Source organism: Podarcis cretensis (genome assembly GCF_951804945.1).
Source record: "Podarcis cretensis genome assembly, chromosome: 18".
Taxonomy (NCBI): domain Eukaryota; kingdom Metazoa; phylum Chordata; class Lepidosauria; order Squamata; family Lacertidae; genus Podarcis; species Podarcis cretensis.
Genome location: NC_137188.1, coordinates 14,562,377 through 14,587,573, shown reverse-complemented (window position 1 = coordinate 14,587,573; position 25,197 = coordinate 14,562,377). Strand labels below are relative to the sequence as shown.

The window sequence follows — 25,197 nt, the reverse complement described above, 5'->3', positions numbered from 1 at the left end:
ATACACCAGCTAATTCTGCAGCACAGTCCCTAATAACTCGTCCCATAATTCCATCCGGTCCAGCTGCCTTCCTAATATTAATGCTCCGAAAAGCACGTTGTACGTCGGAGGTCTGTAATAAAAGTGGTTGTTTATCAGTAATAGTTCCTGATGGTGTGCTGGTAGCCAATGCTGTAGTGACGGTGGTTCCAGTTCCCACCTCAAAACGACTGAAGAATTGATTCAGCTGATCAGCCAGGTGCGCACTGCTGTTAGCCAGTTCGTTTTTAATATTTTGCCCTGTAATTTGTCGCAGGCCTTGCCATACACGACGAGGGTCGGAGCTCTCAAAATGCTTTACGATCCTCCGGCAGTACATGGCTTTAGCATCCCTGATGCCCTTTTTCAGTTTGGCTCTAGCTTCTCTATACTGTTGCGCATCGCCAGAGTGAAAAGCAGCATTCCTTGCCTTTAGCAGAAGATACACATCCCTGTTTAGCCAGGGCTTGTTGTTAGGAAACACCCGTATTTGTTTGGTGGTAGTAACGACATCAATGCAGCTTTTGACATAGAACAGTACTATTGAAGCGTATGTGTCCACATTATTCTCCACAAAAAGTGACCATTCAGTGTTCCGAAAGCAATCTTGAAGTTGCTCGGGTGCACCTGCTGGCCACACTCGTATCTCTCTAGTTGATGGTCTAATTCTGCGTACGAGAGGTCTATATGATGGTATCATAAGTAAGGATATGTGGTCTGACTGTCCCAAATTGGGCAAGGGCTTGGTCTTGTATCCATGCATGATGTTGCTATATACTCGGTCTAGGGTATTTCCCCCCCTAGTGGGACAATCAACATACTGATGGAACTTAGGAAGCACAGTCCTTAAATCGGCTCGATTGAAATCACCAGCAACCACAAATGCTCCATCCGGGTGGGCCCGCTGCTGTTTGCTAATAGCAGTTAGCAGGTGACCCATAGCTGTAATAGTGTTTGCATCGGGAGGTATATACACCGCTGTTATTATGACAACATTAAACTCACGTGGCAAATAAAAAGCGCGGCACTTCACCACTAGGTACTCCAAGTCAGGAGAACAATGCGTGTCCATTTTTTTAATGTCCGAGCTCCAGTTGTTATTTATATAAACGCAGATTCCTCCTCCTCTACTCTTCCCGGATTCGGCGGTTCTATCTGCTCTAATTACTGAGCGTCCTTTTCCGTTTATTTTCCTATTGAGGTCTATTCCAGTCCTGGCCACAGGAGGGCACTGTTTATTTTCCTATTGAGGTCTATTCCAGTAATGGCCACACGAGGGCACTGTTTATTTTCCTATTGAGGTCTATTCCAGTAATGGCCAAACGACGTCGCTGTTTATTTTCCTATTGAGGTCTATTCCAGTCCTGGCCACAGGAGGGCACTGTTTATTTTCCTATCTATGTCTATTCCAGTAATGGCCACAGGAGGGCACTGTTTTCCTATTGAGGTCTATTCCAGTAATGGCCACACGAGGGCACTGTTTATTTTCCTATCGATGTCTATTCCAGTAATGGCCACACGAGGGCACTGTTTATTTTCCTATCGATGTCTATTCCAGTAATGGCCACACGAGGGCACTGTTTATTTTCCTATCGATGTCTTTTCCAGTAATGGCAACAGCCTTAACCGTATAGTATTTTTATTTATTGGAATTGGGTCGGGGAAGCTCCCCTTGGCTACAGCAACACCAGAGTAACTGGCTGTGATGATAATAATAATAATTAATTTATTATTTATATAAAATAAAGTGAAAATCTCCATTGCTTTCCCCCTCAGACCACCCTTAATGTATTGGAAACTGTACCTGAACAATGTATTGTGCAGATGAAGCACTGCTTGAAGACGTTGTTTTGTAACCAGCTAATTCCTCAAGATCCCAATTCCTCCACTTTTTATTAAATGCAGTTTCTTTGTGGTTCTTTTATAGATTCCTGCCTTGCAGTGGGTTGGACTGGATGACCTTTGGGGTCCCTTCCAGCTAGATGCATAACAATAATAATAGTAATAAATTATATGATTCTTGGGAAAGGGCTTCAGAAAGAAGAAACAGGGGGGAAAGCACATTTCTTCCCGCTAGTCGTCTGCTGGCTCCTTTCCCGCTTGATTCTTTCTTCCACTGCAATCTGGGCTGGGAATATTCTATGTCTGCTTGGACGGGGACCCCTCTTGCCCTTCTTGGGAAAATAATCGACATTACTGATATTTCTTAGGTCTGAATTCCTGCTCTGAAAAGGAGGAGGAGGAAGAAACTTCGCCGGACGAAGGGAGAAGAGGAGGTGGAGGAAAAGTCAGCTGCAGACATGAAGGTAAAAGGGGGAAAAATAGAAATATACACATAACACTAAAGAACATTTTTAACCCCCCCCCCAGTCCTGATATATCACACCGACCCACCCTAACCAGCACAGTAAAAATACAGTAAAAATACAGGAAAGTGTTTTTATTTCTTTGATTGGCACCTTCTGGCTTCCCCCACGTTGGTGAGGTTTGTCACCTTTTCCTTTTCTTGTTAGGCCATCTAAAGGGGACAAAGCAATGGGTTGGAAACTGAATTTCTTCAGATGAACCATTGCTTTAACCAGGTACCATATTTTTCTGAGACGGCCAGGCTAATCTCGATAGCCTTAAGAGCTGGAAACTTGCATGGGCTGTTTATTTAAAGAGGAAAACATGCGCACACGGGAAAGAAATCCCCCAGGTTCCTGGACACAACCCACGCTTGATATTCACTCAGGTTCCATGGGTGGCATTGTATTTTCCTACTGTTTATTTTCCTATCCATGTCTATTCCAGTACTGGCCTCACGAGGGCACTGTTTATTTTCCTATCCATGTCTATTCCAGTAATGGCCACAGGAGGACACTTTATTTTCCTATATATGTATATTCCAGTAATGGCCACACGACGTCGCTGTTTATTTTCCTATATATGTCTATTCCAGTAATGGCCACACGACGTCACTGTTTATTTTCCTATTGAGGTCTATTCCAGTCCTGGCCACAGGAGGGCACTGTTTATTTTCCTATTGAGGTCTATTCCAGTAATGGCCACACGGGGGCACTGTTTATTTTCCTGTTGAGGTCTATTCCAGTCCTGGCCACAGGAGGACACTGTTTATTTTCCTATATATGTATATTCCAGTAATGGCCACACGACGTCGCTGTTTATTTTCCTATTGAGGTCTATTCCAGTCCTGGCCACAGGAGGGCACTGTTTATTTTCCTATCTATGTCTATTCCAGTCCTGGCCACAGGAGGGCACTGTTTATTTTCCTATTGAGGTCTATTCCAGTCCTGGCCACAGGAGGGCACTGTTTATTTTCCTATTGAAGTCTATTCCAGTAATGGCCACAGGAGGGCACTGTTTATTTTCCTATCGATGTCTATTCCAGTAATGGCCACACGAGGGCACTGTTTATTTTCCTATCGATGTCTTTTCCAGTAATGGCAACAGCCTTAACCGTATAGTATTTTTATTTATTGGAATTGGGTCGGGGAAGCTCCCCTTGGCTACAGCAACACCAGAGTAACTGGCTGTGATGATAATAATAATAATTAATTTATTATTTATATAAAATAAAGTGAAAATCTCCATTGCTTTCCCCCTCAGACCACCCTTAATGTATTGGAAACTGTACCTGAACAATGTATTGTGCAGATGAAGCACTGCTTGAAGCCGTTGTTTTGTAACCAGCTAATTCCTCAAGATCCCAATTCCTCCACTTTTTATTAAATGCAGTTTCTTTGTGGTTCTTTTGTAGATTCCTGCCTTGTGGCGGGTTGGACTGGATGACCCTTGGGGTCCCTTCCAGCTAGATGCATAATAATAATAATAGTAATAAATTATATGATTCTTGGGAAAGGGCTTCAGAAAGAAGAAACGGGGTAAAGCACATTTCTTCCCGCTAGTCGTCTGCTGGCTCCTTTCCCGCTTGATTCTTTCTTCCACTGCAATCTGGGCTGGGAATATTCTATGTCTGCTTGGACGGGGACCTCTCTTGCCCTTCTTGGGAAAATAATCGACATTACTGATATTTCTTAGGTCTGAATTCCTGCTCTGAAAAGGAGGAGGAGGAAGAAACTTCGCCGGACGAAGAGAGAAGAGGAGGTGGAGGAAAAGTCAGCTGCAGACATGAAGGTAAAAGGGGGAAAAATAGAAATATACACATAACACTAAAGAACATTTTTAAACCCCCCCAGTCCTGATATATCACACCGACCCACCTTAACCAGCACAGTAAAAATACAGTAAAAATACAGGAAAGTGTTTTTATTTCTTTGATTGGCACCTTCTGGCTTCCCCCACGTTGGTGAGGTTTGTCACCTTTTCCTTTTCTTGTTAGGCCATCTAAAGGGGACAAAGCAATGGGTTGGAAACTGAATTTCTTCAGATGAACCATTGCTTTAACCAGGTACCATATTTTTCTGAGACGGCCAGGCTAATCTCGATAGCCTTAAGAGCTGGAAACTTGCATGGGCTGTTTATTTAAAGAGGAAAACATGCGCACACGGGAAAGAAATCCCCCAGGTTCCTGGACACAACCCACGCTTGATATTCACTCAGGTTCCATGGGTGGCATTGTATTTTCCTACTGTTTATTTTCCTATCTATGTCTATTCCAGTACTGGCCACACGAGGGCACTGTTTATTTTCCTATCCATGTCTATTCCAGTACTGGCCTCACGAGGGCACTGTTTATTTTCCTATCCATGTCTATTCCAGTAATGGCCACAGGAGGACACTTTATTTTCCTATATATGTCTATTCCAGTAATGGCCACACGACGTCGCTGTTTATTTTCCTATTGAGGTCTATTCCAGTCCTGGCCACAGGAGGGCACTGTTTATTTTCCTATTGAGGTCTATTCCAGTAATGGCCACACGGGGGCACTGTTTATTTTCCTGTTGAGGTCTATTCCAGTCCTGGCCACAGGAGGACACTGTTTATTTTCCTATATATGTATATTCCAGTAATGGCCACACGACGTCGCTGTTTATTTTCCTATTGAGGTCTATTCCAGTCCTGGCCACAGGAGGGCACTGTTTATTTTCCTATTGAGGTCTATTCCAATCCTGGCCACAGGAGGGCACTGTTTATTTTCCTATTGAGGTCTATTCCAGTCCTGGCCACAGGAGGGCACTGTTTATTTTCCTATTGAGGTCTATTCCAGTCCTGGCCACAGGAGGGCACTGTTTATTTTCCTATTGAGGTCTATTCCAGTAATGGCCAAACGACGTCGCTGTTTATTTTCCTATTGAGGTCTATTCCAGTCCTGGCCACAGGAGGGCACTGTTTATTTTCCTATTGAGGTCTATTCCAGTAATGGCCAAACGACGTCGCTGTTTATTTTCCTATTGAGGTCTATTCCAGTAATGGCCACAGACGTCGCTGTTTATTTTCCTATTGAGGTCTATTCCAGTCCTGGCCACAGGAGGGCACTGTTTATTTTCCTATCTATGTCTATTCCAGTCCTGGCCACAGGAGGGCACTGTTTATTTTCCTATTGAGGTCTATTCCAGTCCTGGCCACAGGAGGGCACTGTTTATTTTCCTATTGAGGTCTATTCCAGTAATGGCCACAGGAGGGCACTGTTTATTTTCCTATTGTGGTCTATTCCAGTAATGGCCACACGGGGGCACTGTTTATTTTCCTATTGAGGTCTATTCCAGTCCTGGCCACAGGAGGGCACTGTTTATTTTCCTATCTATGTCTATTCCAGTAATGGCCACAGGAGGGCACTGTTTATTTTCCTATTGAGGTCTATTCCAGTAATGGCCACACGACGTCGCTGTTTATTTTCCTATCGATGTCTATTCCAGTAATGGCCACAGGAGGGCACTGTTTATTTTCCTATCGATGTCTATTCCAGTAATGGCCACACGAGGGCACTGTTTATTTTCCTATCGATGTCTTTTCCAGTAATGGCAACAGCCTTAACCGTATAGTATTTTTATTTATTGGAATTGGGTCGGGGAAGCTCCCCTTGGCTACAGCAACACCAGAGTAACTGGCTGTGATGATAATAATAATAATTAATTTATTATTTATATAAAATAAAGTGAAAATCTCCATTGCTTTCCCCCTCAGACCACCCTTAATGTATTGGAAACTGTAGCTGAACAATGTATTGTGCAGATGAAGCACTGCTTGAAGACGTTGTTTTGTAACCAGCTAATTCCTCAAGATCCCAATTCCTCCACTTTTTATTAAATGCAGTTTCTTTGTGGTTCTTTTATAGATTCCTGCCTTGCAGTGGGTTGGACTGGATGACCTTTGGGGTCCCTTCCAGCTAGATGCATAACAATAATAATAGTAATAAATTATATGATTCTTGGGAAAGGGCTTCAGAAAGAAGAAACAGGGGGGAAAGCACATTTCTTCCCGCTAGTCGTCTGCTGGCTCCTTTCCCGCTTGATTCTTTCTTCCACTGCAATCTGGGCTGGGAATATTCTATGTCTGCTTGGACGGGGACCCCTCTTGCCCTTCTTGGGAAAATAATCGACATTACTGATATTTCTTAGGTCTGAATTCCTGCTCTGAAAAGGAGGAGGAGGAAGAAACTTCGCCGGACGAAGGGAGAAGAGGAGGTGGAGGAAAAGTCAGCTGCAGACATGTAGGTAAAAGGGGGAAAAATAGAAATATACACATAACACTAAAGAACATTTTTAAACCTCCCCCCCCCCAGTCCTGATATATCACACCGACCCACCCTAACCAGCACAGTAAAAATACAGTAAAAATACAGGAAAGTGTTTTTATTTCTTTGATTGGCACCTTCTGGCTTCCCCCACGTTGGTGAGGTTTGTCACCTTTTCCTTTTCTTGTTAGGCCATCTAAAGGGGACAAAGCAATGGGTTGGAAACTGAATTTCTTCAGATGAACCATTGCTTTAACCAGGTACCATATTTTTCTGAGACGGCCAAGCTAATCTCGATAGCCTTAAGAGCTGGAAACTTGCATGGGCTGTTTATTTAAAGAGGAAAACATGCGCACACGGGAAAGAAATCCCCCAGGTTCCTGGACACAACCCACGCTTGATATTCACTCGGGTTCCATGGGTGGCATTGTATTTTCCTACTGTTTATTTTCCTATCCATGTCTATTCCAGTACTGGCCTCACGAGGGCACTGTTTATTTTCCTATGCATGTCTATTCCAGTAATGGCCACAGGAGGGCACTTTATTTTCCTATATATGTCTATTCCAGTAATGGCCACACGACGTCGCTGTTTATTTTCCTATTGAGGTCTATTCCAGTCCTGGCCACACGGGGGCACTGTTTATTTTCCTGTTGAGGTCTATTCCAGTCCTGGCCACAGGAGGACACTGTTTATTTTCCTATATATGTATATTCCAGTAATGGCCACACGGCGTCGCTGTTTATTTTCCTATTGAGGTCTATTCCAGTCCTGGCCACAGGAGGGCACTGTTTATTTTCCTATCTATGTCTATTCCAGTCCTGGCCACAGGAGGGCACTGTTTATTTTCCTATTGAGGTCTATTCCAGTCCTGGCCACAGGAGGGCACTGTTTATTTTCCTATTGAGGTCTATTCCAGTAATGGCCACAGGAGGGCACTGTTTATTTTCCTATTGAGGTCTATTCCAGTAATGGCCAAACGACGTCGCTGTTTATTTTCCTATTGAGGTCTATTCCAGTAATGGCCACAGACGTCGCTGTTTATTTTCCTATTGAGGTCTATTCCAGTCCTGGCCACAGGAGGGCACTGTTTATTTTCCTATTGAGGTCTATTCCAGTCCTGGCCACAGGAGGGCACTGTTTATTTTCCTATTGAGGTCTATTCCAGTAATGGCCACAGGAGGGCACTGTTTATTTTCCTATTGAGGTCTATTCAAGTAATGGCCACATGGGGGCACTGTTTATTTTCCTATTGAGGTCTATTCCAGTCCTGGCCACAGGAGGGCACTGTTTATTTTCCTATCTATGTCTATTCCAGTAATGGCCACAGGAGGGCACTGTTTATTTTCCTATTGAGGTCTATTCAAGTAATGGCCACATGGGGGCACTGTTTATTTTCCTATTGAGGTCTATTCCAGTCCTGGCCACAGGAGGGCACTGTTTATTTTCCTATCTATGTCTATTCCAGTAATGGCCACAGGAGGGCACTGTTTATTTTCCTATTGAGGTCTATTCCAGTAATGGCCACACGACGTCGCTGTTTATTTTCCTATTGAGGTCTATTCCAGTCCTGGCCACACGAGGGCACTGTTTATTTTCCTATTGAGGTCTATTCCAGTAATGGCCACAGGAGGGCACTGTTTATTTTCCTATTGAGGTCTATTCCAGTAATGGCCACAGGAGGGCACTGTTTATTTTCCTATTGAGGTCTATTCCAGTCCTGGCCACAGGAGGGCACTGTTTATTTTCCTATTGAGGTCTATTCCAGTAATGGCCACAGGAGGGCACTGTTTATTTTCCTATTGAGGTCTATTCAAGTAATGGCCACATGGGGGCACTGTTTATTTTCCTATTGAGGTCTATTCCAGTCCTGGCCACAGGAGGGCACTGTTTATTTTCCTATCTATGTCTATTCCAGTAATGGCCACAGGAGGGCACTGTTTATTTTCCTATTGAGGTCTATTCCAGTAATGGCCACACGACGTCGCTGTTTATTTTCCTATTGAGGTCTATTCCAGTCCTGGCCACACGAGGGCACTGTTTATTTTCCTATTGAGGTCTATTCCAGTAATGGCCACAGGAGGGCACTGTTTATTTTCCTATTGAGGTCTATTCCAGTAATGGCCACACGAGGGCACTGTTTATTTTCCTATCGATGTCTATTCCAGTAATGGCCACACGAGGGCACTGTTTATTTTCCTATCGATGTCTATTCCAGTAATGGCCACACGAGGGCACTGTTTATTTTCCTATCGATGTCTTTTCCAGTAATGGCAACAGCCTTAACCGTATAGTATTTTTATTTATTGGAATTGGGTCGGGGAAGCTCCCCTTGGCTACAGCAACACCAGAGTAACTGGCTGTGATGATAATAATAATAATTAATTTATTATTTATATAAAATAAAGTGAAAATCTCCATTGCTTTCCCCCTCAGACCACCCTTAATGTATTGGAAACTGTACCTGAACAATGTATTGTGCAGATGAAGCACTGCTTGAAGCCGTTGTTTTGTAACCAGCTAATTCCTCAAGATCCCAATTCCTCCACTTTTTATTAAATGCAGTTTCTTTGTGGTTCTTTTGTAGATTCCTGCCTTGTGGCGGGTTGGACTGGATGACCCTTGGGGTCCCTTCCAGCTAGATGCATAATAATAATAATAGTAATAAATTATATGATTCTTGGGAAAGGGCTTCAGAAAGAAGAAACGGGGTAAAGCACATTTCTTCCCGCTAGTCGTCCGCTGGCTCCTTTCCCGCTTGATTCTTTCTTCCACTGCAATCTGGGCTGGGAATATTCTATGTCTGCTTGGACGGGGACCTCTCTTGCCCTTCTTGGGAAAATAATCGACATTACTGATATTTCTTAGGTCTGAATTCCTGCTCTGAAAAGGAGGAGGAGGAAGAAACTTCGCCGGACGAAGAGAGAAGAGGAGGTGGAGGAAAAGTCAGCTGCAGACATGAAGGCAAAAGGGGGAAAAATAGAAATATACACATAACACTAAAGAACATTTTTAAACCCCCCCAGTCCTGATATATCACACCGACCCACCTTAACCAGCACAGTAAAAATACAGTAAAAATACAGGAAAGTGTTTTTATTTCTTTGATTGGCACCTTCTGGCTTCCCCCACGTTGGTGAGGTTTGTCACCTTTTCCTTTTCTTGTTAGGCCATCTAAAGGGGACAAAGCAATGGGTTGGAAACTGAATTTCTTCAGATGAACCATTGCTTTAACCAGGTACCATATTTTTCTGAGACGGCCAGGCTAATCTCGATAGCCTTAAGAGCTGGAAACTTGCATGGGCTGTTTATTTAAAGAGGAAAACATGCGCACACGGGAAAGAAATCCCCCAGGTTCCTGGACACAACCCACGCTTGATATTCACTCAGGTTCCATGGGTGGCATTGTATTTTCCTACTGTTTATTTTCCTATCTATGTCTATTCCAGTACTGGCCACACGAGGGCACTGTTTATTTTCCTATCCATGTCTATTCCAGTACTGGCCTCACGAGGGCACTGTTTATTTTCCTATCCATGTCTATTCCAGTAATGGCCACAGGAGGACACTTTATTTTCCTATATATGTCTATTCCAGTAATGGCCACACGACGTCGCTGTTTATTTTCCTATTGAGGTCTATTCCAGTCCTGGCCACAGGAGGGCACTGTTTATTTTCCTATTGAGGTCTATTCCAGTAATGGCCACACGGGGGCACTGTTTATTTTCCTGTTGAGGTCTATTCCAGTCCTGGCCACAGGAGGACACTGTTTATTTTCCTGTATATGTATATTCCACTAATGGCCACACGACGTCGCTGTTTATTTTCCTATTGAGGTTTATTCCAGTCCTGGCCACAGGAGGGCACTGTTTATTTTCCTATCTATGTCTATTCCAGTCCTGGCCACAGGAGGGCACTGTTTATTTTCCTATTGAGGTCTATTCCAGTCCTGGCCACAGGAGGGCACTGTTTATTTTCCTATTGAGGTCTATTCCAGTAATGGCCACAGGAGGGCACTGTTTATTTTCCTATTGAGGTCTATTCCAGTAATGGCCAAACGACGTCGCTGTTTATTTTCCTATTGAGATCTATTCCAGTCCTGGCCACAGGAGGGCACTGTTTATTTTCCTATCTATGTCTATTCCAGTAATGGCCACAGGAGGGCACTGTTTATTTTCCTATTGAGGTCTATTCCAGTAATGGCCACACGACGTCGCTGTTTATTTTCTTATTGAGGTCTATTCCAGTCCTGGCCACAGGAGGGCACTATTTATTTTTCTATTGAGGTCTATTCCAGTAATGGTCACACGAGGGCACTGTTTATTTTCCTATTGAGGTCTATTCCAGTCCTGGCCACAGGAGGGCACTGTTTATTTTCCTATCTATGTCTATTCCAGTAATGGCCACAGGAGGGCACTGTTTATTTTCCTATCTATGTCTATTCCAGTAATGGCCACACAAGGGCACTGTTTATTTTCCTATCAATGTCTTTTCCAGTAATGGCAACAGCCTTAACCGTATAGTATTTTTATTTATTGGAATTGGGTCGGGGAAGCTCCCCTTGGCTACAGCAACACCAGAGTAACTGGCTGTGATGATAATAATAATAATTAATTTATTATTTATATAAAACAAAGTGAAAATCTCCATTGCTTTCCCCCTCAGACCACCCTTAATGTATTGGAAACTGTACCTGAACAATGTATTGTGCAGATGAAGCACTGCTTGAAGCCGTTGTTTTGTAACCAGCCAATTCCTCACGATCCCAATTCCTCCACTTTTTATTAAATGCAGTTTCATTGTGGTTCCTTAGCAGATTCCTGCCTTGCGTCGGGTTGGACTGGATGACCCTTGGGGTCCCTTCCAGCTAGATGCATAATAATAATAATAATAATAATAATAATAATAAATTATATGATTCTTGGGAAAGGGCTTCAGAAAGAAGAAACAGGGGGGAAAGCACATTTCTTCCCGCTAGTCGTCTGCTGGCTCCTTTCCCGCTTGATTCTTTCTTCCACTGCAATCTGGGCTGGACATATTCTATGTCTGCTTGGACGGGGACCCCTCTTGCCCTTCTTGGGAAAATAATGGACATTATTGATATTTCTTAGGTCTGAATTCCTGCTCTGAAAAGGAGGAGGAGGAATAAACTTCGCCTGATGAAGGGAGAAGGGGAGGTGGAGGAAAAGTCAGCTGCAGACATGAAGGTAAAAGGGGAAAAATAGAAATATACACATAACACTAAAGAACATTTTTAACCCCCCCCCCCCAGTCCTGATATATCACACTGACCCCCCCTAACCAGCACAGTACAGTACAGTAAAAATACAGGAAAGTGTTGTTATTTATTTGACTAGGGTAGGGCAAAACCTTCTGGCTTCCCCCATGTTGGTGAGGTCGCCTTTTTTCTTTTCTAAGGGTGACTAACAATTTGTTGAAAACTTAATTTCTTCAGATCAACCAGGTAATTGATTCTTCCACCTATCGATTGGTTTGTCGAATTTGAGAAAGGGGCCAGTCTTTTGGCACGCCGACGGGCAGCTCCACGATCCAGACCTGGTCCTGCGAACGCAAAGCGGGTAGTTCAGGGCCAGGCTGCCTCTGGGGCTGGGGGTGGGACAGGGAGTCCCGGGTGCCAGGGCCTCCCCTCTCGAAAGACAACCTTGCCGATGCCCTCGAACTGGGGCGCCTCTCTTCGTGTGCGCCTGTGTGTCTCTCGAACCCCGGATCCCCCAAGCATTGGACTGCCCTCCCCTTCACTATCGCTCTCCTGGCGGTGCTCCTCGCACCCGCCTCCGGCCGCTTATGCTACGTTGTCCACTGCGATGGCGCCCGCTTCCAGCACCGCATGCAAAACATGGGTTCAAAGCAGCAGCTCCTCCTGCCAGGAAGGAATTTGAATCCGACACCTGCTGAATTTCTCACCCTGAGGCGTTCCAAAGTGGCAGGGAGTCCCAAAGGGGAATTGGGAGTCTCTTTTTCGAACTAAAAAGCCCCACGTCTTGATAGGGCATCCAGTGGCAGACAGTCCCAAAGGCCCCAGACTTTCTGAGATGGCTTACCTGCAACTTGCCACCGCTGTCAAGGAGAAGCCTCTCCTCCCGCCAGACCAGGCGCGCTCCCCCTGCGGGCCGGACAGGAGCACCCGGAGGGAAAGGAAGGCAGAGTCAGATGGGCAGGGGGGTTCAGGTCTCGGAGGCTCCGCTAGAATTCCGTTTCCGCCGCAGGGAGTTCCACCGACCCAAGCCAAACCCAACTCACCGCCTTCTCCCCGGAAAGCCATGCAGTAGCGGAAGCAGCCGGCGCCTTTAAGGGTCTTCTTGGCGAGGCGGGCGGCATGGTGCCCGGCGCCCACCTGGATGGAGATAATCAGGAGAGAAGCCCGGTTTCTCGCACCCAAACCCGGCTCAGAGCAAACCGTTCTTGCGACGCTTCCTTCCGATCCCCTTGGCCCACCTCGCAGGGTCGTAAGCCTCCAGCCCCAGACGCATGGGGGTACCGCGTGCGAGACTCACCGTCGGTGCCCGGCCTGGCCCGGCCCAATCCCAGCTCCGTCAGTCGCCATGGGGCTTCCTCCAGCCGCAGGAGCCGGATTCCAAATCTCATGAGAAGCCAGAGCTGTTGATCCCCTGGCCCTCTTGCACCCAGAACCCTTTGTTCACGCGGCGCTACAACTCCCAAGACTTATCTCCAGGTCATCGGGCGCCACAGGACGGCACAGCCCCTCCATCGCTACCTGCGCCCGAGAGAGGGGGGTGCACATGCTGCCCCAAACTCGAACCCGGCACCGTTCCCCCAACCCAACACCGTGACAATATAAAGAATAGGAAAAGATAATACAAAAATGACAATAAGAAATACTATTTGTTCATTAATATTTCTTCATTGGTCTGTGAACCGCCCTGTATATAAAAATTTCATTCCTCTCATCTGAAAAGTCTCCAGCGACACCACCCCTTCGAGGGCATCCCTCCGTCCGCTGAAATCCCTTGCTAGAGCTGAAGCTGCAGGTTCGAGTCCCGCCCTCTTTCGGGGCGAAAATTCCCTTTGTAAATCTAGGCCCGTCTGCCAGCTGACTGAATAGACTTGCAGCGCTTGCCACCCTGGGAACTCCCTGCCACTGGAGACGAAGAAATCCCCGCGCCTCTGGAGATGGGGAAGTCTGCTCCTTGGAAACTCCCTGCCACTTGATTCGCAGGCCAGCACCTTCTGGCGTCCTGGGCCCACCCAGCCTCTTGCTCTCCAACCCGCACCATCTGGGGAACTGCCCGCCACTTGCTGATCTGGGAAGTGGCAGGCGTTGGACGGTGTCCGCAGAGTTTGGGGGGCAGAGACCAGCCTCGCCGAGGGGAAAGAACCTGTGGGGCAACTGGCTCAGGTCCTGGGTTCGAATTGGAGCCACAGCTCAGCTTGCCCTCGAAATCCACCTCCTTGCCCCCTGAGACTTGCCCTCAAAGATCCATTGCAGAGAGCAGCTCCCTCCTTTGGAACTCCCCGCCAAGGGATAGTTTGGGGGGGCAGAAACAGGATCAAGGATGGATTTTTTACATTTGATTTCCAAAATGAGGTTTGAGAAATTTCCAAAAGGAGGTTTCTTGAGCCATCGAGAAATTCTTGGCAAACTGATAGGAATGGTTTAAGTCATTTGGTCGAGCCAATGTCTATATTTATTATGTATATTTACGTATATATTTATTATGTGTGTGTATCTATATATACGAATAATATATTATATACTATTCTCTCCCTTCCTCTCAGGCAGCTTTGAGAAATTTAGGGTTAGGGTTAGTTCTTCAAATTAAAGCATCCTCCTCGTCATCATCATCATTATTATTGATAATAATATTAATAATAATTATTATTAATAATTATTAATAGCACGCATTCCCAGAAAACCCAGACAGGGACTCCCGGCAGCTTATGGATCCAGGCACCCCCAACCTGCGGCCCTCCAGATGTTTTGGGACTACAACTCCCATGATCCCTAGCAAACAGGACCAGCGGTCAGGGATGATGGGAATTGTAGTCCAAAACATCTGGCGGGCTGCGGGTTGGGGGTGCCTGGATAAAATGACAGGATATATAATTATATAATAACAACAATAATAATACTATAATATAATATATAATAATATTGATGATCCATGGGGTCACAAAGAGTCAGACACGACTAAACGACTAAACAACAATAATGTCTATTCCAGTACTGGCCACACAGGGTCACTGTTTATTTTCCTATCTATGTCTATTCCAGTACTGGCCACACGGGGTCACTGTTTATTTTCCTATTGAGGTCTATTCCAGTATTGGCCACACGAGGGCACTGTTTATTTACCTATCTATGTCTATGTCTAACCCTATATCTATGTCTAGCACTAACCAGGCTCCTCAGGCACTGTTGGGACACCTCCCAGAAGGGATTTTTTTGGGGGGTCCCTCCAGCCTTCCCTCCCCGCAGGGACCACAAGAGGCATCTAGTCTGACCCCTGAAACGCAGAGAGGGAACCCCAGAGGCATCTAGTCTGACCCCTGAAATGCAGAAATCTAGTCTAGGCCCCACTGCCCTCAACCAACATGTCGCCACCACTGCCTCTTCCGCCCTTTCTTTCCCCTCCCTCTTTCCAGTCCCCTTGCCCTTATCCAAAATGGCCGCCCTAGCAACTCCCTCGCTCAATCCAATCTTGGCGACGATAGGTGGGCCTTTGGGCCAATCCCAGGCCGGGCGGTGGGCGGGGCCAGCCCTTTCCCGCTTTTTCTTCTCCCAGCTGTTTCTCAGCTGCTTCTCCTCAGCTGTTTCCTGCGCTCTTTGGGCACCTTTTTCATGCTGGGAAACAACAATAAATTATTATGAGCATTTCATTTTAAATCATGATTATTATTCTTATTATTGTTATTATAAAAGGAGGCAAAGTTTGTAATATAGTATGTTTTGTCGCGTTTTTAATATTCTGTGGGGAGCGGCTGGGAAAGGAGAATAAATGAGGATTCTTCTTCATTTTTCAATTCCTATCATTATTATTATAATTGTTGTTCTGATAAAAGGGTGAGGGAAGTTTGTCGCATATGATGTTTTATCATTTTTTAAATATTCTGTTGGTGGCTGGGAAAAAGCAGTACATTATTATTATCATTAAATGTTAAATTATTGTTATAATTATTATAAACCCCACCCACCCAAGTGGGACATGGCCTTAACAGCATAATATTTTTATTTATTCGAACTGTATCTTGGAAACTGTATCTGAAACAATGTATTTCTTGCAGAAATGACAGACGACATGTTACAAATCGGATGCCTGAGTGTATCCTAACCACTTGACAGAGGTAAAAATCATATCAAATCCCCTCCTTTGCCACTTTCCTCCATTCCAAAACCCTTTTCCACTCAAAAAGGGACTCCAGGAAGGGATTCTTGGCCAAGGAAAGCCTTATTATTAATAATAATAATATTATTATCCCATCCCAAAACTTGCCAACAATTATCATGGTTATTCTTATAAAAGGGTGAGGGAAGTTTGGAGTATATGACGTTTTCTCGTTTTTTAAAAATATCCTGCTGGTGGCTGGGAAAGAGTAATAAATTATGAGTATCATTAAATGTTAAATTATTATTATTATTGTCAGGGCTGCCCAAGGTCCCAGCTCATAAAGGACCAACGCCAGTCCGTTGTTATATACAAAAGTCTTTATTGAAGTTCAGTTTCGATTTCAAAGCCGCGGCGTGCAGCCCTACGTCTTAAACCCTAGACCGCTGAAGCTCCGTCTGAATCTCCTCCCCCCAGACACCAGTTTAAGACTCTAGCCTTGCTCCACCTCTTCCTTTGCTCTTTCCTCCTCTGGGTCCGCCTGTCCGCTGGGGTCTTGCCCTTTCTAGACTCTTCTGACGCCGAGTCCCCTGAGTCTTCCCCCTCCCTCCGGCGGGCTTTAGGACCTGGTTCCCAATCCGGGTTTTCTGCTGTCCCGCACGCCTGTACATTTGAACTTGGCGCGCGCACCCAGCCGGCAACCTTCCTTCTGACCGTTACACTGCTCCTGTCACTGCTTCCCCCTTCAGAGAGGCTAGCTGGACCTGACCTCCCCTCCGTTCCCTCACTCTGCGATGGAGGCGTGGCCAGCCCTGATTCATCTTCTCTCCCTGCTGGAGGAGAAGCTGGCCCTGATACATGGGACTCTTCCCCCCCACTACGCTCTGGTGGAGGAGCTGGTCCTGATCTCTCGCTGCTGCTTTGGGAGTCCCCGCTGGCCCCTTGCTTCTGGTGTGTCCCCCCTGGGACCCCCCTCACCCTGGCCGTCGGCGCCCCCCTCTGGGAATCTTCTGATTTGCTGCAGAAGCTTATGGAATCTCTCGGGCCACTCTCATACTCCCCTACGCTGCCCTCAGATTCTTCCCCTTCGCTCTCCATTTCCTCTCTCCCCTGTGCCTCTGCTCCTGAGCCCCTGACAATTATTATTATTAATCACACCCACCCAAGTGGGACATGGCCTCTTCCCCCCTAAGCCTTAACAGTATAGTATTTTTATTTATTTGAATTGGGGGGAGAAGCAACTCCAGAGGAACTGGCTGTGATAAGAATAATCATTTATTCTTTATATAAAATAAAGTGCAGATCTCCATTGCTTTCCCTCTCAGGCCGCCTTTAATGTATTGGAAACTGTACCTGAACAGTGTATTGTTCAGATGAAGCACTGCTTGAAGCAGTGGTTTTGAAACCAGCTAATTCCTCAAGATCCCAATTCCTCCACATTATTATTATTATTATTATTATTATTATTATTATTATGAAATGAACCCTTGTGGTTCCTTCGCAGATTCCTGCCTTGCGGCGGGTTGGACTGGATGACCCTTGGGGTCCCTTCCAGCTAGATGATTCTTGGGAAAGGGCTTCAGAAAGAAGAAACGGGGGGGGGGCACATTTCTTTCAGTTAGTCGTCTGCTGGCTCCTTTGCTACTTGATTCTTTCTTCCACTTTAATCTGGGCTTGAAATATTATGGATCTGCTTTGACATGGACCTCTTTCCCTTCTTGTGAAAATAATTGACATTATTGATATTTCTTAGGTCTGAATTCCTGCTCTGAAAAGGAGGAGGAGGAAGAAACTTCGCATGATGAAGGGAGAAGAGGAGGTGGAGGAAAAATCAACTGCAGGCATGAAGGTAAAAGGGGAAAAAATAGAAATATACATATAAAACTTAAGAACATTTTTAAACAATATATCACACCGACCCCCCTAACCAGCACAGTAAAAATACAGTAAATTGTTTTTATTTATTTGATTGGGGTGGGGCAGCACCTCCTGGCTTCCGCCATGTGGGTGAGGGTTGTCTCCTTTTTCCTGTTCTTGTTAGGCTATCTAAAGGGGACAAAGCAATGTGTTGAAAACTTAATTTCTTCCAGTGAACCATTGCTTTAACCAGATAATTGATTCTTTCACCTATAGATTTATCCACATAATCCAAGCGGAGATGAATTATCATCCCAAAGGGGTACACGAGCACATACACTAGCACACAAAGGATAATATTTGGCTGCTCCCGGTGTTGGGGCTCTGGTTGCTGACTGAGCCTTGGCACCACCTATCTCCATCGGCTCCTCTCCCCCTCCCAGTGGAGGCGTGGATTGAGCGCGCGCTGAGTCCCTGGGAAAGAAAGGAGGTGCTCTTGCTGGTGTGCGTCCCCAACGCCCTTCGTCTTTGCTGCAGGGACGTTCTTCCAGACGCACACCAATCGTTAGCGCTCTCTGGACCACTTCTTGAGTGCTCTGGGGTCTCTCCCCCCTTGTGATTTCGTCTTTCACAGCCCCGTTCAGCCCCTCCCAGAACAGGTCCCTGACGGCCGCTGAATCTTTTTCCCATCCCAGTGCGTTGACCAATGCAAAAAAGCGGGAGTGATATTGCCTCACAGTGGCTCTGCCTTGTTTCAAACCATGAATCTCTCTTCTAGCGACATCTACATCTATCGCTGATAAAAAACAAGCATCCATTGCCTTAATGAAGGCTTTTGCGTTTTGGAGGGCTGGATCATTATCTCTCCACAGATTGCGCAACCACGCTTTAGCTTCTCCATGGAGATGCGTTAGTATGAAGCCTACTTTTTCCTGCTCATCTCTAAAGTCCTTCTCCAGTAACTTTAGCGCAAAAACCACGTCTGCTCTGAAGTTAGGATATTGCTGCAGACTCCCATCGAAATGAGACACAAGGCTCCCTCCTCTCTTCCCGAGCCCAATCCCCTCTGGTCTGGCTCCCGGTAGCCCCTGTTTAGCCAACATTTCCAACCTGGCTTGCAGATCCTTGCAGACAGCATCTGATTCCTCTTCTCTCCTCCTGGCCGCTAGTATTTCTGCGTTAAGTTGTGTCACTACGTTTTGCAGGGCTGCCAGTTGTTCTTCGGTAGTCATCTTGTGCTGCTTTTGTGAGCTCGCGAAGTACCAATCTTCGCCCCTCGCTGCGTCCCCTCACGTTGCGAGGTTTTTAGAGAGACGGTACTTACTGTCAGAGCTGCCTCTAGGTCCCAGCTCACAGAGGACCAACGCTAGGCTGTAGTTATGTACAAAAGTCTTTATTGAGGTTCAGTTTCCATTTCAAAGCCGTAGCGCGCAGCTCTACGTCTTAAAGCCTAGACCGGCGAAGTACCGTCTGAGTCTCCTCCCCTATGACACCAGTTTAAGATCCTAGCCCGGCTCCACCTTTTACGCTGCTCTCTCCTCCTCTGGGTCCTCCTGCCCGCTGGGGCATTGCCCTTTCTGGACTCTTCCGACGCTGAGTCGCTTAGCTCCTCCCATTCCCTCCGGCGGGCTTTAGGACCCGGTTCCCAATCCTCATTCTCTGCTGTCCCGCGCTCCTGTACATTTGAACTTGCCTCTCGCGCCAACCCAGTGACCTTCCTCCTGACCGTTACACTACTTCTGTCACTGCTTCCCTCTTCCGGTACACTGGCCGGATCTGACCTCCCCTCCGTTGTCTGACTCTCCGATGGAGGTGTGGTCAGCCCTGCCTTATCTTCTCTCCCTGGTGGGGAATGCACTGGCCCTGATCCTTGGGACTCTTCCCCCCCACTCTGCTCTGGTGGGGAAGCTGGTCCTGATTTCCAACTACTGCTCTGGGAGTCCCTGCTGTCCCCTTGCTCCTGGGACGTTCCCCTTGGGAACCCCCTACCCCTGGCCACTGGCGCCCCCTTCTGTGAATCTTCCGATTCGCTGGAGAGGCTCATGGAATCCCTCGGTTCACTGTCCTCTTCTCCTATGCTCTCCTCGGATTCCTCCCCCTCGCTCTCCATCTCCTCTCCTCCCTGTGCCTCTGCTCCTGAACCCCTGACAACTGGGCATTCAAATACTTGAGGCAGGGAGCTGGCTGATTTGTCTAATGGAGCATCCAAAACACTTTGGATCTAGAAGACCCAGCTTTAATGGCAACCCTCCATTGCTTTCTGTTTTGCCTGGAGGTATAAATGTTGTTAGCAGATGAGCAGTCACCCCAAGAACTTCAGGCAGCCAAAGGGGATGGTAAGGGGAGCTTCCTGGCGGAACTGAACTGGCAGCTGCAGGAGAAGGGTGGATCCCTCAGTGGATCCCTAAATCGCCCTCCAAGGGCCTTTGAAGAGGGCAGCGTCCAGCTGGGCTGGGGACACAAAGGGGGTGAGGTTGTCAGTTCCTGCCTGGTAGCAGGTTGGGCTGGATGACCCTTGGGGTCCCTTCCCGATATATAAAGAAGAAAGGGAAAGAGCCTTCCTTGAAGGGAGGTGTGGTTGTCGGCAGGCAGAGGGGCGCAAGGCCAGCTGACCACCCCCAGCAGGATCGTCCCCTTCCAGCCGTCCTGCTGCCAAGACCCATCTGCCTCTGCTCAGACGTAAATCAGCGACCCAGGCTTAAAAGCCAGGACATATAAGCCAAGCTAACGGCGCACAGAGAGTGGTGTGAGGCTTGTGGAACCATGGGTTTATTAATCATAAATCAGGACAAAAACATGTCATCATACTATTGTTGTGATGATAAAAGGAGGTAAAGCTCATTTGTATGCTTCAGAATCCAAATGAGAGAAATTAAAAGTTTGAAAGGGGAAATAATTTTAGAGCCATATTCAAATTCCTGCATGGAAATAACTTACACCTAGAAATTATCATGAATTCTATACCAGCACTGGCCACACGAGGGCACTGTTTATTTTCCTATTGAGGTCTATTCCAGTAATGGCCACACGGGGTCACTGTTTACTTTCCTATCCATGTCTATTCCAGTATTGGCCACACGAGGGCACTGTTTATTTTCCTATTGAGGTCTATTCCAGTAATGGCCACACGAGGGCACTGTTTACTTTCCTATCTATGTCTTTTCCAGTATTGGCCACACGAGGGCACTGTTTATTTTCCTATCCATGTCTTTTCCAGTATTGCTGGAGAACACACACCTGGCTGGGACTCTTTTGGGTCTTATGGATAGAAATCATGCAGGAGCCTTCATCTGAAGGCAGCCCTGTTTAGGGAAGCTTTTAATGTTGAATAGGTTATTGTATTTGAGTGTTTTGTTGGAAGCTGCCCAGAGTGGCTGGGGAAATAATAGTGAACAAAATATAGGATCCTGATAGCAGTCTCCTTTGTTGCATTGACTGCATGTTCTTGTGTTGTTGCTTTAGGTGGCCTGCTTATATGAGCTGAAATTGTGCTTATATACTGCAAAATACATGTTTTGACCAAATACTTACTTACTTCTTGCTGCTGCTAGTGGCCTAAATTCATACCTGCTTTTTGTTTCCTTGCAGAGATCACCAAAAAGCAGTTTTTGGTTCTGATACCTACAGAACAAGGACATCATCCAGAACTGCCTACCACTGTCTCCATCAGCAGGTAGGCCATCGTTCTCGCTTTCTCTTAGGGAATCTCCTGGGTGCTGGCCAGGGTGTGATCCGTGGCCTGACTGTGTGAAATACGAGCACCCAGAGAGTGGAGCCCCAAACTCTGCTTGGAGGCGCAAACTCCGTTTGTGGGAGGTGGGAGCAAATGCATTGGTGGGGAGGGTCTGCATGGAAAGGAAGCTCCAGCTCCAAAAGATCAAGAAGACCCTTGAACAGGAATGAATCTCACTTCCTAAGACTCGAGGCCATCCAAGGGGAAATACACAGTTCAAACAGATAAAATATTCCTGAGAAAATTCCATTCCTCAGCAGTTGGAACTGAGTGGTTAGAGGTAGATTTGGGGCTGAACTCAAAGTTGTGAAATTCATTTTTCTGAAGGAAATGCTCCCTTTGAGGCTATGACCTTGACGGGAGAACTACTTTGTGGTGGGAGAGAAGGTTGCTTCAAGTTTGGTTAGCTATTTGTCTTCTCAAAACCAGAATTGGTGTTAATGTGAAGAATCCTGAAACTACACATAATGTGAAATGTTGAGAAATTCGACTCAGCCAGGAAGCTTGGGGCCAGGTCATCAGCATAGCCAGGGTCTTTGTTGGAGGGCAGGACTTTGGAAAGGGGGACAGAGCCAATGGGATTGGTCAGATAGTTAAGGATTTCTAGTGCTGCCCCCCCCCCCCCCCCGCGCTCCCCCTTGGCTACATCAATGGGCAAGGTACTAATTCTTGATCCATTGAGATAAAGTTCATTTGTATGCTTCAGAGTCCAAATAAAATAAATATCTGCAGCAGGTGGGTTTGTGTGCCTGTGGCCTTTGTTGCAGGGAGTAGGCCTGTGTGTGTGTATTTTGTTATTGTTCTGTTCTGGTTTTTTCAGAACAGCTGCCTCTGAGGCTAGTAGTTGGCCAAGGTAGATAAAAAGAACAGACAAAAGCTGTATTTTCTTCTTTATTTTCTTCCTAGATCGGCTGTTCTGCATCTGGCACAACTGGACTGCCCAAGGCTGCCACTGGGATGCAGAGCAGGTGAGGAGCGTCAGCATGACTGTCTAGTTTTTAATTTGTGATGATTTTTTTTTTATATGTACACAAATATCAAAGAAGCACGACTGCCAGACACTTCTCTTGGCAGCTGTCTTCTTTTATATATATATAATGACTGTTATTTATTTAGTTTTAGTTACATACATTAGATACACATAATATATTACACTTTACATTTACACTTGCTCTTGAGAGCTGACTTCCCTCCTTCCTCCTTCCAGTTTCTTTATTTCCCCTCATTTCTTCCTGAACTTTTTTTTATTGTTCCTCTACTGTTTGCATTTCTACTTTCCATTCCTTCATTTGCCCTGATAAGTCTGTTGCAACTTCCACTATCTTTTCCTCAATGTTTTTTCCTTTACCTTATTTCTCTTATGTCTGCCAATATTTTTGCAAAATCTCACTCCCCTTCGATCTCAACTTTGGATGTCCTTCTCTCCCCTGGTGTGGTTGTTTTGGCTATCTGACTCATGTTTCTTTAATTAATACTTTTGTTTCAAGGTGCAATTTGCCCAAAAATGTATTTTTCCTGCTCTTCTCTCTTTCGCCACCGAGTGTCTCCATTTCTCTCACTTTCACTTTTTCCATACCCAATGATTATCTCAATTTCCTTTCCTTAAGCACAGCCTTATAGTCCAAACAAACATATTCAGATACACATACAAATCTCCGCACACACCCTGGTCAGCTCTTGATCGAATCCGTCCTTCTGCACAGCATCTGTAATGAAGAAAGTCTAATAAGGTGGAGAATATAAAACTTCTAATTCCCCCATTGCTTTTCGCAGAGGGTAGCGTGGAAAAGGTCCCAAACCGATCAGTTCTGATACTTCATAGATATTGAGAAGTAAAGTAGAATGACTTCTCTACAGTCCAAAGCTCTTACTAATGTATTTCGGATGTTTCCAACAAGCGTGTTGTTACAATAAGTCTTTGGGCTTAATGATGTTTCCAAGCTAATGTTTCCAAAAGTGTCTTAGCAGTACAGTATATATAAAACTCCAAGTTCCTCCCAAATGGGCTGAGTTTCACGGGAATTCCAAACATTGTCTAGATCTCACATTGAAGTTTGTTTTGTTTAGCTCTGTGTTGTCTCTCTTGCCCCTCGGAGAGCTGAGACCTTTTTTCTCCTTTCTTACTCAGTAGACTTTTCAAAATGCTGACTCCCTCCTCACGATTTTTCCCTGCTCCATTTTCTCCACCGGCATCAGGTAGGATTTCCTGAATTTCTAAGCCATTCAAACTCCCCCCCCCCATACCTCCTTGTTTTTTTACTGCTTTCGCCCTTGACCTTTTTGTTTTATCGGGGTTTGGGGTTTTATCGTAAGCCTTGGAATACTTTGCCGCCTGTGGTTCCTTCGCAGAGAAAAAGTAAGAAACCCCAAGGGCCTGGTGGAAATAAATTCCATAATAATATAAAACACTGAGAGTGTTATCTATGGAAACAGGACTAACTTAGGGAAGTTTGATTTCTCCTCTTGTAGTGCGGGTGGGTGGGAGTCTTTTGGGTCTTATGGATAGAAATCATGCAGGAGCCTCCATCTGAAGGCAGCCCTGTTTAGGGAAGCTTTTAATGTTGAATAGGTTATTGTATTTTAGTGTTTTGTTGGAAGCCGCCCAGAGTGGCTGGGGAAATCCAGCCAGAAGGCCGGATATAAATAATGGCTTATTATTATTCCTCACCATGGGGTTAGTACCTTGTGCAACTTTTTTCTGACATGTGGCTGTGAACGAGAAATCGGATCCTGAGAACAGTCTCCTTTGTTACATTGCCTGCATGTTCTTGTGTTGGCCTGCTTATGTGAGATGAAATCGTCCTTATATACTGGAAAATACATGTTTTGACCAAATACTTGCTTACTTCTCGCTGCTGCTAGATAGTATTAAGTGGCCTAAATTCAGACCTGCCTTTTGTTTCCTTGCAGATATCACCAAATAGGAGTTTTTGAGTTATGATGCCTACAGAACAAGGACATCATCTAGAACTGTCTCCCACTGGATCCCTCAGCAGGTAGGTCATCGTTCCATCTCTTAGGGAAACAATCTGTGCCATTCCAGCATAATCTGGGGAAGAATGCTCTAGGAAAAAGATGCACATGTTCTAGAGCGCTCTGGAACGTTCTAGAACACGAGCATTCTGTCTCGCTCTTCTAGCTTGGGGACGGCTGCGCGCAAAGCCTCTCCAGGGCAGTGGGGTGCCTTCACCCCGCTCTCCTGCAGAGGCCAGCAAGGCTGTTCCGAAGCAAGAACAGCAAGACGGAGGGCTCCGCCTCGCTCTTCTAGCTTGGGGACGGCTGCGCGCAAAGCCTCTCCAGGGCAGTGGGCTGTTCCGAAGCAAGAAGAGCGAGACGGAGGGCTCCGCCTCGCTCTTCTAGCTTGGGGACGGCTGCGCGCAAAGCCTCTCCAGGGCAGTGGGGTGCCTTCGCCCCGCTCTCCTGCAGAGGCCAGCAAGGCTGTTCCGAAGCAAGAACAGCAAGACGGAGGGCTCCGCCTCGCTCTTCTAGCTTGGGGACGGCTGCGCGCAAAGCCTCTCCAGGGCAGTGGGCTGTTCCGAAGCAAGAAGAGCGAGACGGAGGGCTCCGCCTCGCTCTTCTAGCTTGGGGACGGCTGCGCGCAAAGCCTCTCCAGGGCAGTGGGGTGCCTTCACCCCGCTCTCCTGCAG

At 46.2% G+C, this 25,197-nt stretch overlaps 1 protein-coding gene and 2 long non-coding RNA genes across 6 annotated transcripts in view; 2 read left to right on the top strand and 1 right to left on the bottom strand.

Moving 5' to 3' along the window:
- Nucleotides 1-25,197, bottom strand: part of LOC307207324 (uncharacterized protein) — a gene marked incomplete at its 5' end in the record, with an annotated part of 58,916 nt that overhangs the window by 18,482 nt on the left and 15,237 nt on the right. The window contains one exon of one of the 4 annotated variants that reach the window (XM_079961094.1): nucleotides 22,306-23,256. The exons of 2 other annotated variants lie outside the window; for them this stretch is intronic. Of the gene's footprint in view, nucleotides 1-22,305; nucleotides 23,257-25,197 lie in introns of those variants that run through there. One more of the 4 variants, XR_013834647.1, reaches the window with a different exon arrangement.
- The window catches only part of LOC307207327, a 41,821-nt gene that overhangs the window by 10,671 nt on the left and 5,953 nt on the right, over nucleotides 1-25,197 (top strand). The window lies entirely within an intron of this gene.
- On the top strand, nucleotides 11,354-22,543 carry LOC307207326. The gene is made up of 3 exons (XR_013834650.1): nucleotides 11,354-11,862; nucleotides 21,406-21,490; nucleotides 22,457-22,543. It is a non-coding gene; the product is annotated as an uncharacterized lncRNA (long non-coding RNA).